Genomic DNA, 18,372 nt, shown 5'->3' on the forward strand with positions numbered 1-18,372 from the left:
GGTCCAAAGATTTAAAGAAATAATCTGATAAATGACTGATTGGGGGGAGATAAGACAAATAATTAGAAAAATAATAAATATTGAAGTCCCAGATGACCCGTGGGTATGCTTGTTACATGGGATTCGAATGCCAACTAAACAATACCTGAAAACATTACTCCCATAACTCCTGAATGCTGCAAAGAGTCAAATATCCATACATTGGCAAGAACTGGAACGTCCCACATTGAATGGGTGGTGCAACAAATTAGATGAAATATATAATATGGAATATCTAAGGTTCAGTGAGGGAGAGGAAAGGGAGGAATTAGAAGAAAGGTGGAAGGAATGGACAGGGTATAAGCATACAATGGGATACGCAGAAGTGATGGGAGTATAATATAATATTGTATAGTATTATACGATATGGTACTATCAGTATAATATGATATAGTACAAGATAACATAACATAATAAAACAGAAATAAATCATGTAGAAGGGAGAAGAGGGGAAAAGCATATAACAAAGAGAGAGTATGGAAGTCGGAGATATATTAGAAGGGAGAGGTGGGGGAGTGGGGGGATTGGGATATCTTATATTTTAATATGTTATATATATACTAATAATTATCTTTTTGATATGTTTTGTACTAAAGTTATAATGATGTGTTTATATGGAAAACTAATAAAGATGATTTTTTTTTTTTAATAATATAAAAATACCAAAAAAAAAAAAAAAAAGGATTTGAGCCAACGGGTGAGGAGACTTGTCACAGTCCAAGTCAATTAAAAACGAAACCACTCTACCCGCTACAACCTAAACTAAATAGGTAACCCACAGTGGCAAGCAGAACCTAAATGAAACGAGAAAATGACGAGAGCATGGGGCCCAGTATCCCGACTTATCTGTACCGAAAATCCTCAACCTAAACGAGAAACCTTGCATCTGGCGCCTGCCAAGAGCCCTGAAATAGACAGACGAATGGGACTGAAAACGAGTCAGACCCCCAGGTTAAAACCAAAGTACAACAGACAATGCCCAAGGACCCCCCCTACGAGACCTGAAAATGTGTCAGGCTAAGTCCGAGCATGCCACGTGAAGCATGAAAAACGGATTTGACGCGCAGTACCAAATGGTTGAGGAGACTTGCCACTGACCAAGTCAATTAAGAACGAAGCATCTCAAACCGCTAACAGTGGAAAACACTACCCCCCCCCCTCGACCTGCCCCTAACCCTGCAAGACCACCCCCCCCCCCCCCCCCTTGTATCCAGTGTAGCTAGATCTGACTGCAGGCTGTTCCTGGTGTACTTTTTCTAATATACTGTCAGGCAGGCAGGTGACTCTGCAGTGCATTTAATATATATACAGTCTCCTCCTATATATATCCACTGCATTCTAGTCTAGCCAAGCCTATATCTGACTGTAGGCCATTCCTGGTGTACGTGTTCAAATAGACTTCCGGGCAGTCAGGTGATTCAGTGATTTGCAGTGCATTAAATATATATAATCTCCTACATATATATATCCACTGCATTCTAGTCTACCCAAGCCTATATCTGACTGTAGGCCATTCCTGGTGTAAGTGTTAAACATCCCCCCCCTCCCGGCGCCATCCGGTGCTTCTTCGGGGGCCCAGAGAGAGAATCCTCTGGCGCCGGATGGGAAGCATAGAGATGACTGGTGACCAGATGGTCACCAGTCATCTCTATGACCGTCAAAGGCCCGGGCGCGATGTGATAACGTCACGCCCGGGTACCCGGAAGTAAACAAAGCCTGCTAGTAAGCATGAGAATTTTTTTTTACGATCTCATGCTTTCCAGCCTGAAGGAGAGATGTGGGGTCTTATTGACCCTGCATCTCTCCATAAAGAGGACCTGTCACACACCATTTCTAATACAAGGGATGTTTACATTTCTTGTAATAGGAATAAAAGTGATCAAAAAAATTTAAATGTAAAAAAAATAATAATATGGCCCGGATTCACAAAGACTTACGCCGACGTATCTAATGATATGCCAGCGTAAGTCCACGGATGCGCCGTCGTATCTATGTACATAATTCACAGTACAAGATACGCCTGAATTTTGACTTCCTACGACCGACGTAAGTCTCCTACGCCGTCGTATCTTGGGTGTATATTTACGCTGGCCGCTAGGGGCACTTCCATTGATTTACGCGTTGAATATGTAAATGAGCAAGATACGGCGATTCATGTACGTACTTAAACGGCGTAGATTACTGCGACGGGCGTAAGTAAGGCGTATGTCCGGCGTAAGTTTACCCCTCATAAAGCAGGGGTAAGTCATGTTAAGGTATGGACGTCGGAAACGTCGAAACAGCCGTCGTATTTTACGTCGTGTACATAAGTCGTACGTGAATGGGGCTGGGCGTAAGTTACGTTAACATCGTACGCATTGAGCCGTCGTATCTTAGGGAGTATATGCAACGTGATTCTGAGCATGCGCGCGCATGCGCCGTTCGTACGGCCATGCATTTACATAGGGGCCACGATTCATTTTAATACAACACGCCCACTACCTGCCTACTTTAAATTAGGCGGGCTTACGCCGGCCTATTTACGTTACGCTGGCGTAAATATGGGAGCAAGTGCTTTGTGAATACTCAGCTTGCCTCTCAATGTTACGTCGGTGTAGCGCATATGAGATGCGCTACGCCGGCACAAAGATACGACAATGTACCTGAATCTGGCCCTATATATATTTATTTAAACGCCCCTGTCCCCGGGAGCTCGCGCTCAAAAGCGAATGCACATGTAAGTCCCGCCCACGTATGTAAACGCCGTTCAAACCCCATATGTGAGGTATCGCCACATGCGTTAGAGCGTGTGCAACAATTCTAGCAGTTTATTCTATTTTTCTTTCAACAAAAAGTAGAAAATATAATTTTTTTCAAAATTTTCAGTCTTTTTCCGTTTATACGGCAAGAAATAAAAATTGCAGAGAATCAAATACCATCAAAAGAAAGCTCTATTTGTGGGGAAAAAAGGACGCAAATTTCGTTTGGGTACAACATTGCATGACCGCGCAATTACCAGTTAAAGCAGCGCAGTGCCAAATTGTAAAAAGTCCTCTGGTCTTTAGGCTGACAAATGGACCGGGGCTAAAGTGGTTAAGCATTATTAAAATCACTGCTCCAGAAAAAACGTCCATTTTTAAAACCTTTTTTTGCATTGATACATGTCCCCTGGGGCAGGACCCAGGTCCCCAAACACTTTTTAGGACAATAACTTGCATATTAGCCTTTAAAATTTGCACTTTTTAATTTTTGATGTTCGGGTTCCATAGACTTTAACGGTGTTAATGTTCGCGCAAACTTTCGGTCCGTTTGCATGTTCTGCCGCAAACTGAACCGGGGGGGTGTTCGGCTGGTGTCCCTAGTGACGGGCAACAGACCCGAGCACCTGATTGGCAGATGGGTGTTTCAGTGTTAGAACAGCAAATATTAATTCGCTGTTCTAACACACCTGGGTGAACTGCGAGCCTATGGCTCTAATCAGGTGCTTCAAAAACACCCCCCCCCCTCCACTGCTGTATTTCAGGCACCTGAAAAGGGGCTGTACGCCTGAATAGATGGTGTCAGCGGTGGTCATGGATAGACTCATGTTATGCATGAATCTTTCCATTGGTCATAGAGGGGGGTGGCTATGCATGAATCTATCCATTGGTCATAGAGGGGGGTGGCTATGCATGAATTATTCCATTGGTCATAGAGGGGGGTGGCTGGAGAGAGGGCGCGGCGCCCTTATGGACGCACCGCTACTGAAAGGGACACATTTTCCTTTACACACATCACAGGAACGATACAGAGCTGTATTCTGAATAGACAAGCTGTGTGCTAAGCTCTCCTCCCATCACAAATTTATCTCACATGTTGGGAAAAGTTCTCAGGAGTGACACATGCTGATAACAGAGGAATGAAGCACCAGAGAGAAACTACACTAAGCCCTGGTTCACACAGAATACGGTGTCGACATCTGTGTGACTGCACAGATGTCAATGCAAGTCGCACATGAAATCACCAAAAATAGTGCAGGAAACTGTTCAAAGTTGGTGCAAGTCGGAGTCGCATCGATTTGAACAGTTCCATAGCCAGAAATAGCCGCACCAGTGTAAACGGGGGCAGGGCCTTGGAGAGAGAGACAAGTAAACACCACAGCTATACTGTATGTGCTTTGTTCAGATTTCATCACTGAGGTTTACAACCACCCCTCCATACTCTTCGAAGATCGTTTGGAGTTCTTATGGACTCCATCCTTTTTTTTTTATATCCATCACCCTTAAGGCCTGTAGGGATGAGCGGAACACCCCCCGGTTCGGGCAGGTAATCAGGGCACTGATCAGCAGTGCCACCAATCAGTGCCCATTAGTGATGCCAGCCAGTGCTGCCCATCAATGCCGCCCATCAGTGCTGCCTATCCGTGCCACCTACCAGTGCCCACCAGTGCCACATATTAGTGCCACCTAATCAGTGCCCATCAGTACAGCCTCTTCAGCACATTAGTGAAGGAGAAAAATGACTTATTTACAAAATTTACTGACAAAAACTAAGAAAAACATATTGTTTTAAATATTTGTTTTGTGTATATATATATATTTGTATCCGAGCAGTGATTTAATACCACCAAAAGAAAGCTCTATTTGTGTAAAGAAAAAGATAAAAAAAATTATTTGGGCACAGTGTTGCATGACCGCGCAATTGTCATTCAAAGTGCCACAGCGCTAAAACCTGAAAAATGGTGTGGGCAGGAAGGGGGTGAAAGTGCCCTGTATTGAGGTGGTTAACCACTTCAGCCCTGATAGAATTTACCCCCTTCCTGACTTTGCGATACAGCACTGCGTCGTTTTAACTGACAGTTGCGCGGTCGTGTGACGTTGCACCCAAACAAAATTGACGTCCTTTTTTTCCCACAAATAGAGCTTTCTTTTGGTGGTATTTGATCACCTCTGCTGTTTTTCTTTTTTTCGCTATAAACAATAAAAGAGTGACAAGAGCTATAATAAATATCCCCCAAAAATATATATATATATATAAAAAAAATGAACTTCTTTCTCAGTTTAGGCCGATATATATTCCTCTACATATTTTTGGTAAATCCCAATAAGCGTATATTTATTGGTTTGCGCAAAAGTTATAGCGTCTACAAAATAGGCGATAGATTTATGGCATTTTTTGTATTCATTTTTATCGTGACTGCGCCATTATGGCGGACACATCGGACACTTTTGACACTATTTTGGGACCATTGTCATTTATACAGCAATCAGTGCTATAAAAATGCATTGATTACTGTGTAAATGACACACTGGCAGGGAAGGGGTTAAACACTAGGGGCGAGCAAGGGGTTAAGTGTGCCCTAGGGAGTGATTCTAACTGTGGAGGGGGGGGGGTGGTCTCACTACAACATGGCAGAAATCACTGCTCCCGATGACAGGGAGCAGTAGATCCCTGTCATGTTGCCAGGCAGAACAGGGAAATGCCTTGTTTGCATAGGCATTTTGCCATTGTGTACTGCAGCCGACTTCTGTCGAAGGGACATCACTGAAAAAGTCTGCTGATCAGCTCCTGCTTAGCACTCTTAGCCAAAGTGTTTTGGCAGGAAAGCAGTCTCCCCTAACAGAACACAAAATCACAGCAGGGGAGATCGCTGTCCTAATGTCAAGTAATTAGTACAGAGGCTCCTTGTGCGATGTCAGTTTCTTATTTCCGTTCAAAAAAAACTAGTGGAAAGATGTAACACATGAGTTTAATCCATTCCCTTATATGACAGATTAGTAACACAGCCATGGTAACCTAAAAAGCAAAGCTTACCAGGAAATGTATTCTTGTCAATAATTGTTAATGCTTTGTTATTGCAGAACACTGCCAGATCAGCAATGGGTACATCCCCCTTCTGATAACGGACTCTTCAAAACTGTTGGGCTATGAAACATTTGGGAGGAAATTAAGCCATCTCCCAGGTTCCATATGGAATGCCTGGGAGTAGCATGTGCATTGCAAGCATTAGTACTAGCAGAAGTTACAGGCTACCCTACAACTGTAAGGTGTAATACACACCGCAGCCAAAATGGCTAAAATAGACTCTATAGACCAGGGAATTGGCAACAGCCTGCAAATCTTCAGAAAGAACTTCATCCAGTGACACCCTACAATAGATACTGTAGAGTCTCCACAACCAAAGGCTCAGAGGCTGCTATGGTTGCAGGCAGAGAATGAGGCTTTAGGGGACAGCACATGACTACACTTATTTATGGTCTCTGTGGTAAGAGTCAGCAAGCCAGTGTATAAATTAAAGGGGTTGTAAGGGTTCGTCTTTTATTTTCTAAATTGGTTCCTTTGAGCTAGTGCATTGTTGGATCACTTACCTTTTCCTTCAATTTCCCGTCTAAATGTTTTATTTCTTTGTTTGAATTTCTCACTTCCTGTTTCTCCTCAGCAAGCTTTCCACCATCATCCGAGCGGTGGAAAGTCATTTAGAACAGCTTACTGAATACCTTACTGAGGAGGAACAGAAAGTGAGAAATTCAGACAAAGAAAACAAACATTTAGAAGGGAAATTGAAGGAAAAGGTAAGTGAACCAACAATGTACTAGCTTAAAGGAACCTATATAGAAAATAAAAAACAACCCCTTTAACTACTTGCCGACCAGCCGCCGCAGTTATACGGCGGCAGGTCGGCTCCCCTGCGCGAGAGCACGTAGCTCTACGTCACCTCGCGAAGCGGCCACTAGGGGCGCGTGGGCCCCCACTCGTCCCTGATCCCGACACGCGTGCCCAGCGGGTGCGATCACGGCCGGGCACCCGCGATCTCTCGTTACAGAGCGAGGACACACAGCTCCTGGTCCTGTCAGGGGGAGAAATGCCTGATTGTCTGCTCATACAATGTATGAACAGCGATCAGTCATTTCGCCTAGTGAGTCCCACCCCCCTACAGTTAGAACACACCCAGGGAACATACTTAACCCCTTCCCCGCCCCCTAGTGTTAACCCCTTCCCTGCCAGTGGCATTTTTATAGTAATCCAATGCATTTTTATAGCACTGATCGCTCTAAAAATGCCAATGGTCCCAAAAATGTGTCAAAAGTGTCCGAAGTGTCCGCCATAATGTCGCAGTACCGAAAAAAAATCGCTGATCGCCGCCATTAATAGTAAAACAAAAATATTAATAAAAATGCCATAAAACTACCCCCTATTTTGTAAACGCTATCACTTTTGGGCAAACCAATCAAACGTTTTTTTGCGATTTTTTTTTACGAAAAATATGTAGAAGAATACGTATCGGCTTAAACTGAGGAAAAAAATTGTTTTTTTTTATATTTTTGGGGGATATTTATTATAGCAAAAAATAAAAAATATTATTTTTTTTCAAAATTGTCAGTCTATTTTTGTTTATAAAACTAAAAACCGCAGAGGTGGTCAAATACCACCAAAAGAAAGCTCTATTTGTGGGAAAAAAAGGACGCCAATTTTTTTGGGAGCCACGTCGCACGACAGTTAAAACGACGCAGTGCCAAATCGCAAAAAGTGCTCTGGTCTTTGACCAGCAATATGGTCCGGTGGTTAAGCATAAGGCCCCATACACACGATAGAATCCATCCGCAGATAAATCCCAGCAAATGGGTTTCTGCGGATAGATCCTATGGTGTGTACACGCCAGCGGATCTGTTTCCGCGGAGAAATCTCCTCTGGGATGGATTCCAGCAGATCGGATATTTGCTGACATGCACAACAAATCCATCTGCTGGAATCCATTCCAACGGATGGATCCGCTCGTCTGTACAGACTTACCGGATCCATCCGTCCAAAGGGATTCCCCGCACGCGTCGTAATGATTTGACGCATGCGTGGAATTCCTTATATGACAGCGTCGCGCCGTCGCCGCGTCATAATAGCGGCGACGGCGCGACACGTCATCGCCAGAGGATTTCAGCGCGGATTTCAATGCGATGGTGTGTACACGCCATCGCATAGAAATCTTCTGAAATCCTCGAGAGGATTTATCCGCGGATACGGTCCGCTGGACCGTATCTGCGGATAAATCCTCTCGTGTGTATGGGGCCTGAGGCTTCATGCACATGGGCATATGAAAATAAGCAGCATTTTTTTCCTACCAGAAAAAATTCACTAACTGCGTAAATTCCTTGAGTTAAAAACAAGGAGGGACCACAGACAATGGAGCAAAGGAAGCCTACAAAGGCTGCAAGAACTCAAGCAGGAGGCAGATATCAGACCAGACTGTTGGTATCAGGTTCTAGAGAAGGAGCATGGCAAAAGGACGTATATATAAGTCCCCTTTAAAGAGCGGCATTGTGAACGCGCGCTCCAACCGCGGACTCAACCGCGAACGTGTCACGGTGAGGAAGAAGGGGTAAATGCTTATGTAAACAAGCATTTCTCTTATCGTCCATGGACGGACACAGCTCCTTTAATCTTGACAAGTGGGTTATGTTCCCTGTTTACAGGAGAGGACTAGGCAGAAACATGTTAAATAGTTAAATACATGTTACATTAACAGAGTTGAACAGCCCCGGGGCGGTCCCTCCAGACATAACCCTCCTCACTGTAGCATGCAGCCTCAGTTTCGTTCTGCCTAGCAAGGAGAAGGACGTATGGCTCCCTTTGGGCCCAGCGCCCTAAGGAGAAATGTTATTTTATGGATCTAAAAATTGCTTAAAGCACCGTTTGGGGGCAGATTTCAGCCCTGGCTGTGTTCTTTCAGTGGCCTTTTTGTGGCCCGTTCCCTGGTGGGTCCCCTTTTTTGTGTGCAGGGGGTTTGTCATATACTTTCCCCTCTTGGCCCATCTCTTCCTCCATGAGTTTTGACTCTGGTGCTCTCGGTTCTTCAGGAACCTTCCTTTGAAAACATCAGAGAGATTTTCTCTTGACACTATCTCAGAAGGTGGCCCCTTGGGGGGTGGGGGAGGGAACAAAGAGGAGAGAGGGGTGCAGGGGAAAAGGGAGAGAGAAGGAAAAAAAATATATACATATACATATATACAGACAGGTAAAAAATGAAAAAAAATGTAAATAAAAAATGTAAATAATGTAACATCCGAGGACCTGATCCAAATGGTTTAAGTATATAAATTAAGAGATAGATAACCGGAGGGCATAATGGCACAATGGATCTCTTTCCTTTTTTCTTTGCACTCTCTCTCCTTCTTTTTTTTTTTGGGGAGAGGGGTCAAGGGGGGGGGGGGAGATATCTCTCTCGGGCCTCCCGTTTTTTTTTTTTTTGTAACACTGATCAGGGTAGATGGGCATATCTACCCTCACTAGAGAGAAAGGACCTCCCTTTTTTGTGGGGGTCCTAAGATGTATAGATTTGATAATATAGTGGATAATATAATGGACACAGGTACACCAATACACTAATATGGACACAGATTTGGAGTGAGGGGAAAGGGAAGGGTGGAGTAGGGGAGGAGTGAGGCCTCGGATGTGGGAAGGACGCAGGAATATGGACTTAGATGGGTGAAATGGGAAACCCCCCCTTTCAAGGGGTTTTCTGAGTGGATAGGGGTATAGTTAACTTCTAAGCTCTTCTAATCCCTAAGAAGGTATAACAGGTGACAGAGAATTTTATGGAGGGTGAGGCTGTATGGCGGGTATAGACAGACAGTCAATATATAATAGTAAAGTATGTAAAATATGTAAATATCAATGTGTATCGATATTATACTAAGACATGCAGGGGGATAGGTACAGGGATATGTGTGAGCTCTCTCCTATAATATGTGCTCGCCCCGATCCCTCCTCTCCCCACTCGTAAGGTTGAAAATAGCAGGTGGAATGTATAAAGTAGGAGCTGTGGAGGAGGGAAGGGGGAAGGGATGAGGCATGCTCAGAGAAAGTAAGGTTAGATAGGGTGCACACGGATAAACTCTAGGGCAGTGCTCTCAATGCTTCTCACAATCTAAATTATATATCAGACAGGAGGCTCATATCTTATGCATTATCTTTCTTTAATAATGCTCATAGCAGAAAATACAGTAAACCATTTAATGTAACTGAAAAAACTTCAAAGAACTACAACTCCCAGCAGTCCCTGGGCCACCGTAGCCCCTCCCAGACCGTATGCTGTATATAAGGGACTGCCTGAGGTAGAATAGTCCTCTTTCTTTCTGCTCATGGCAGGCGTTTCAGATAAGTATTTTGCTCCCAATTATAACTTTTTGCAACTTTCTGTGCAACAGCTGTGGGAGGATGGGGGGATTCCTTCTCCCTGTTATCTCCCCAGTTTTCGTTCTTCCTCTATTTTGATTTAATTTTGACATAACTTTGGATTATTTTGAATAGTTTTGTATTACCTTATTTGTGTGTTACTATTGTTGTGCGGCCGTTCGTTCGTCCGCGCCGGTTCATTGCCTCCCGCGCTCCGCCAATCCCCTGTATCTGGCTCCCCCCCTCCTCCTTTCCCTCAGCGAGCGCCATATACCAGGCGCCGCCATCTTCTCTCCCTTCTTCCTCTCCTCTTCGCGGGCGGGGGGGCGGAGCCTCTCGGCAACTTCGGCATCCGCCAATCAGCTCTCTGGAGGACGTAGTCTCGCGAGACTTCGTCCCAGAGCGCGGGGGATCTCGGACTTTCCTTCCCACCGCTGCCAGTACAGCGCTAACGGTGGGAAGGAGAGGGGCCTGTACCCTGCACGTTCTCCCTCAGGTGCTATAGATACCTCTAGGTAACACTGTAATCCAGATAGGCTAATAGGTACTATTTTAGAGCCCTTGCAGACGCCTTTAGCTCTTTAGTCTCCCTCTTGCAAAGCGGAATTTATTCCGGCTGGAGGGTCAGTGCTATACAAGACAATTGTAATACTACCTTAACATCCCCATAGGCATGTCTGAGGAACCCACAGCTATTCCCCCCAGAGGGGAGGGTTTTCCTCTGGATTCTGCACAATTTATGACGGCTACTCAGATCCAGGACCTGATTAACAGGTCGGTCCAGACGGCTCTGGCCTCGGCCATCCCGCCTTCAGGGTCGCATTTTGCGATACCCAGCCTGTCAGCCCGACCACTCCAGAGTGGCGGACCGCCAACCAAAAAGGGGAAGGTCTCTCATAAACAGAAACATGCATTGGCGACACTCGACTCCCCGACAGGGGAAGTAAACAATATGTTTCAGGCAGTTCCTTCCTCGGTCTGCCAACCCCAGCATCCACCAGACTCCGATCGACCCCTGGGCCTCAGGGAGTTAGAGGGAAAGAGGCATAGGTCCTCAAGAAGGACAAAACCCGACTCGTACATTGATTCCTCTGACGAGGACTCACCGGGTATTTCCGAGGACAATGAGTCTGACGACTATGAGTCTGATACTAGTAAGAAGGAAGCTGGGGATACGGCGTTTGACTCCAACGCCACCCCTGCTACGCAGGGTGAAGTGATCCTAGATGCACTGGGGGAACCATTTTTTCACCCGGACGCCATCTCCCACCCGAGATCAGGCGAATGGTCCCCGCTTCCTCATGTCTCCCGATACGTGGAGCTCTGGGCCAGAAAATCTTTGGACAGATCCGCCCGCAATAAGCTACGAGCTGAATGCCCTAGACCCTTTATCCCCAATAAGGTGGTGGCTACACCAGAGGTGGACCCCATTCTGGCCAAATACCTTGCAAAGTCGGGCAAACTCCCCAAAAAAGGGATAGAACATTCCTTCAGGTCTATCCAGGAACGTATTTTAGATCTGATAGGCCCTCTAACTAAGATCCTAAACTTGTCCAAGCAGGCGGTCGCGTCAGACCAGCCGGTTGACTTAGTTCAATTACGCGGGTGGGCCCAGAGGGCTATTTGCCTAGCAGGCACCGCCAACACCACCTGCTCGGTGGAGAGACGCCACTCCATTCTAATGCGGCTAGACCCCCAACTCTCCCACCTGGCCGAAACCAAACCCGGTCCTGCGGCGGTTGGCATGTTATTTGGGGACAACCTCATGAAGGATATCAACAGATTCGTTGGCCTATTTACAGGGCTTGACAAAGCCCAAACCTCACTGAAAAGGTCAGGTTCGAATAGAGTTTTTCCCAGGGCCGACAGAGGTAGAGGCCGATCTGCCGGCCGCGTTTCCTCCTATAGGCCACAGGGCAGACCAGCCATCCATTACCAATATCAACAGGCTCCTCCTTCCTATACCGTCCCAGTGGCGCAACCAGCACCTTTCTTTCCACCCCGAGACAGACCCTGGCGCGGACGCGGCGGACGTGGCTACCCCCGTTCCCATCCACCTACCGGTGAGTATACCTTGCATTCCGCATTCACACATACAAGTGGGGGGACGCCTGATGTATTTTATCCACGCTTGGTCTGCGATTACGGCAGACACGTGGATATTACAGACAGTCTCGGGTTTTCAAATAGAACTCCTCTCACCACCGGTCTTAGACGTTATTCCTCCTCCTATCAGGTTTGCAGACCAAAACATTGTTCTCATAGACAACGAAATAACGGAACTCATGTCCAAACACGCGATTCTGGAAGCCGAAAACTCTTCCCCGGGGTTCACGAGCAACCTCTTCCTTGTGAAGAAAAAAGGGGGCCGTTACCGTCCCGTGATAAACCTCAGGGACCTAAATCAACACGTCTGTTACAGACACTTCAAGATGGAGGGTATTCACTTCCTCCAAGACCTCTTGCAACCGGGAGACTGGTTGGTGAAGGTGGACCTGAAGGACGCCTATCTCACCGTCCCGATCCACCCGGAGTCACAACACCTGCTCCGTTTCCTCTGGAAGGGTCGAATGTGGCAATTTACTTGCCTCCCATTCGGCCTGTCGTCAGCACCGTGGTGTTTCACCAAACTGATGAAACCGGTGGTGGCGTCATTAAGGAGCAGAGGGGTACGTCTGATCATTTATCTGGACGACCTCCTCATCATGGCCCGCTCCAGGAGCCTAGCCTCCCTTCACATGTCGTGGACGGTCTCACTATTACAGAACCTAGGGTTCTTAGTCAACCAAGAGAAGTCGGTTCTGGTCCCGGCCCAAGAGATGGAGTTCTTGGGCTTCTTGGTAGACACCAATCAAGCCATCCTCCGCCTCCCAAAACCCAAATAAGCCCTGATACGCAAGGAAATCAGGGCGGTTCTACGCAAGGGTTCCTTGTCCTTAAGGGTTCTGGCCCGTCTGGTGGGGCTTCTAGCGGCCTCCATCCAGGCTATCTTCCTGGCCCCGCTTCACTACAGGGCCCTTCAGAGGCTCAAGATCATGCACCTACGTCAGGGCCTCAAGTACGCGGACGAAATCCCACTCTGTCCGGAGGCGGTGGAGGAACTACATTGGTGGCTTCGGCACGCCGTAGAATGGAACGGCAAGACCATTTTCAACTCCGGCCCGGACATCATCATAGAGTCGGACGCGAGTCGTCACGGCTGGGGCATTCGTTGCGGGGAAGCTTCCACAGGAGGGACGTGGTCCACTTCCGAAGCAGATTTACACATCAATGCATTGGAACTTCTGGCGGCATACTTTGCCGTCAAGAGCTTCATACCACAAGCCTCCAATTGTTGTGTGTTGTTCCGCATGGACAACGTGGCAGCGGTTCAGTACGTCAACCGCTTGGGAGGCACCAGATCCAGGATCCTAGCAGACCTTGCGAAGGAATTCTGGCACTTTTGCCTAGCACGCAACATCGTCCCTATAGCGGAGTATATTCCGGGGGTCTCCAACACGGTGGCCGACTGGAATTCACGCCATCTTGCCGATTCCAGCGACTGGCGACTGGATCGGTCAGTCTTCCTTCGATTGAGACAGCTTTGGGGCCCGTTATGCGTGGACCTCTTCGCTTCTCGCCTCAACCACCAGTTACCCTGCTTCTTCAGCTGGAGGCCGGATCCGGAGGCATCTGCGGTAGACGCTTTCCGCTACATTTGGCCGAGGGGAACGCACTATGCGTTTCCCCTCTTCCAGATGATTTCCAAGGTTCTCCTCCATACGGCGAACCAACGGGCGACGGTTGTGTTGATCACACCCTGGTGGCCGACACAACCTTGGTTCCCTCTCCTCCTGGGGATGGCCGTGGATTACCCCAGGCTGATCCCCCACTTCCCACAACTGCTGACCAACCCGACCAGAGGTCTTCATCCTCTAGTCGTGGAGGGCAGCCTCCATCTCCTAGCGTGGTTGGTTTCGGGGTCCCGGACGCGGATAGCGACCTTTCAAGATCAGCTAGGGATCTCCTCGCCTTGGCCTGGGCCCCCGGGACTAGATCGGCCTATCGATCTGCCTGGCGACTCTGGGTTCGTTGGTGTGATCAACGACAGGTTGATCCCATACACGCACCTGTGTCAATAGTGGTGAACTATTTGGCAGATTCTTTCGAATCTGGCAAATCTTATAGTTCCATCAATGTATACCGGTCAGCTATCTCGGCATACCATTGCCCAGTGGACTCCCTACCTCTGGGAAAACACCCATTGGTATGTAGGCTTCTACGGGGCATTAGATTCAAACGTCCCCCTAGGCCTAGATATCTGGCAACCTGGGATGTCTCCAGGTTGCTCGACATGTTTGCCTCGTGGGAGGACAATGACGACCTGTCCCTAAGACTGTTGTCTTATAAATTGACCGTTTTACTTTGTCTAGTTTCAGTCAAACGCGTCTCGGACGTGAGAGCGTTGGACATTTCTAGGCGACAAATCTCGCCTCAGGGAGTCAACTTTTCGGTGGTCCGTAGGACCAAGATGGGTATTCACTCGGTCTTTTACCCGTTCTTTCCCGCACATCCCCGGCTTTGCGTGGTACGCTGCTTACAGGCATACGAATCGCAGACGGTTGCCCTCCGCTCTCCGAATTTTTCCCAACTTCTCGTCTCGTATGTCAAGCCTCATCATCCAGTCTCTTCCGCCACACTAGCGCGATGGGTGCGTTCCGCCATGGAGATGGCGGGCATAGACACCTCCCTGTTTGGAGCTCATTCTGCCAGGGGCGCTATGGCTACTAAAATAGTCTCGTCAGGAGGCTCCCTTTCTGACTTACTACTGGCGGCTGATTGGTCTTCTGAGACCACCTTTCGCCATTTTTACTTCAGACCGAAGGACCACGTGTCCATGTCAGTTTTATAAGGTTTTGTCTGCGTTTGTATATAACGTTAACACTGTTGTTGTTAGCTTTGAACTTGCATAAGATATGAGCCTCCTGTCTGATATATAAATTGAGATTTTCCTAGCTTGTGACGGAAAATATTAGTTATATGAAGACAGGAGGCGAGTATCTTCCCTCCCTTCCCAACCCTATTACGATTCTTGTTTTCTTTCAGGATATTGAACACTACGATCGTGGTCCTGAAGGCGGCTGATCAGTCGGCTACGAATGTTTGGGTTCTCTACAGTCCCCGTTGGGACGAAGTTGGGCCATGATTGGCCATGTTCCTTTTCGTTCCCTCCAGAATCAGAGGTTGCGTACCGGCCGGTGGGCTTCCGGCAACAGCGGAGATGTCTGGGTGGAGTTCCTGTTCCTGAGCGATTCTGTTTCGCATGAAGAAAGAGGACTATTCTACCTCAGGCAGTCCCTTATATACAGCATACGGTCTGGGAGGGGCTACGGTGGCCCAGGGACTGCTGGGAGTTGTAGTTCTTTGAAGTTTTTTCAGTTACATTAAATGGTTTACTGTATTTTCTGCTATGAACATTATTAAAGAAAGATAATGCATAAGATACTCGCCTCCTGTCTTCATATAACTAATATTTTCCGTCACAAGCTAGGAAAATCTCAATTTGTTTATACACTCGCCCCACTTATAGCGCCTCTCCTCTAAGTGGAGGAAAGCCGGAGGCGTTGTTTTTTTGTTTTTTTCTTTCTCTCCTTTCCCTGATAGCAAACAACAGGGCACCTTACAGATTGGCAGAGACCTGCTGGCACAGGGTTTTAAAAAGAAAGAAGAAAGAGGAGAATACTTGGGGTCTTGGACGAGTGACCAGACCCTGAGATACAGGTTTTTTTTTTTTTTTTACTTTTCTGTTATTATATATTTTTCCCCCTCTCCGCTGCCCCCGAATCTCTCCCCCACTATTCACCCGGGGTGTTTCCTCTCGTATCCCTCTATACCATAGGATATTCGGTTCATTGGAGGTTAAAAAGAAAGAGGATAAAATGTCCAAGATAAATATTACCTCCTATAACGTAAAGGGGTTAAACAGTCCAGAGAAACGGTCAAAATTGCTGGCGGAGTTAGGTAGACTCAGATCACAGATAATTTTTTCACAAGAGACACATTTTAGAAATGACAGGATTCCAAAATTGGGAAGTCAAAGATTTCCTATGGTGTATCATGGTGCCTCGCAGACTTCCAAGGCGAACGGAGTAGCCATCATGTTAGCGAAACAGATGCCCTGGAAAGAGTCTAATGTAATAACGGACGACGCAGGTCGGCTGCTTATAGTAAAGGGGTTGCTAGGTGACCAAAAGGTCACTTTGGTAAACCTATATCTTCCTAACGAGGATCCCGTTTCCGCTCTGGAAAAATATCTGGATGTAGTGCATCAAAACAAAGAGGGGGTCTTAATAGTGGGTGGTGATCTGAACATAGCGCTAAATCCTACATTAGATGTATCAAAAGGTGTTTCACATCTATCTAGTACAAAACTACATAAAGAAAACAGTTTATTGCAGAATCTACAGCTGATAGATAGTTGGCGGACCCTACATGCATATGATAAAGATTACAGTTTCTTCTCTGCTAAACATAAGACATACACAAGAATTGATTATGTTTTTATAGCTCAGAGTGTACTCTTTCGTCTGTGGGAAGCATCTATAGGGTCATTCACACTATCGGATCATGCACCAACTAACTGTAGAATAGAATGGGCTGAGAGTGGCCCCCGCAAATGGAACTGGAAGATAAACGAGACACTCTTAAAAGACCCAGAATATGAGAATCAGATAGCTCAGGAACTAGATACCTTTTTTTCAATCAATGACTCAGATGAAACAACGCCATTATGTATATGGGAGGCACATAAGTGCTATCTGAGAGGAGTGCTCATATCTTTAGGAGCACACAGAAAACGCTCTCTGGGCGCCAAACTTGACACCCTGCTGGAAGAGATCCAATTGCTCGAGACAGTGCATAAGAAATCGCAGACACATCAGATTGAGGAGAAACTGATGGGTTTGCGAGATAAATTAAATCTTATGTTAACAGATAAAGCGAAAGCAAAACTGAGCCGATGTAGACGAGCTTATTATGAATATGGAAACAAGCCCAGCAGGATGTTGGCGAATGCGCTAAGAGAGACAAGAGCACGGAACCACATTGAAAAAATTAAAACGCAAGGAGATATGGTGGTTAGCTCCTCTCAGCTAATTGTGGAGGCATTCAGGAATTATTACTCCAATCTATATCAGCTAGATAGCCACTTACCAGGGCCAAAAACTCCCAACAGAGAAGAGAGGATAAAGGAATACCTATAGGCCTCGGGAATGCACAGGATACCGGCAGATAGTGCAGGGAATATAGACGGCCCAATTACAGCAGAAGAATTTCTAAAGGCCCTTAAATCACTGAAATTGGGCAAGGCCCTTGGCCCTGATGGGTACACACTACGCTATTACAAAATTTTTGAAAAATTGGTACCCAAATTCTTGGCAGCCATTAACTCGATTCGAAATGGACAGACGATGCCGGCGGAAACATTAATGGCCCACATAGCAGTAATTCTAAAGGAGGGAAAGGACCCCGCCCAATGTGCTAGCTCTCGCCCAATCTCTTTACTAAATGTGGATCTGAAAATTTTGACGAAAATACTGGCCAATAGATTACTGACTTATATTCCCTCCCTGATACATCCGGATCAAGTAGGGTTTACCCCGGGCAGAGAAGGTAGAGAAAATACTCAAAGAGTCCTAAGTGCTATATATATGTCCCAGCATTTTCAACAATCATTAGTTCTCATATCCGCAGACGCGGAAAAAGCATTCGACAGGGTAGACTGGGGGTTCTTAAGAGCTACGCTACAACATATAGGCTTAGGAAGGGGGATGCAGAACTGGATTACAAGCCTATATTCCTGCCCTACGGCAAGGGTAAAGATAAACGATATAAAATCAGAACCCTTTTCTATTCAGAACGGAACACGGCAGGGGTGTCCACTCTCCCCGATCATATTTATTCTCACTCTGGAACCATTTCTAATGCCGCGTACACACCAATCACTTTATGTGATGAAAAAAAACGACATTTTCTGTGAAGTAAAAAATGACGTTTTTGAAACTTCAATTTTCAAAGACGAAGTTGCCTACACACCATCGTTTTTCTCACAATGTTCTAGCAAAGCGAGGTTACGTTCTCACCACTTTTTCCATTGAAGCTTGCTTCATAAGTAGCTTCTGGGCATGCGTGGATGAAAAAACGTCGTTTTAAACGACGTTTTTTGCTACA

Source organism: Rana temporaria, chromosome 1, assembly GCF_905171775.1.
Source record: "Rana temporaria chromosome 1, aRanTem1.1, whole genome shotgun sequence".
NCBI lineage: Eukaryota > Metazoa > Chordata > Amphibia > Anura > Ranidae > Rana > Rana temporaria.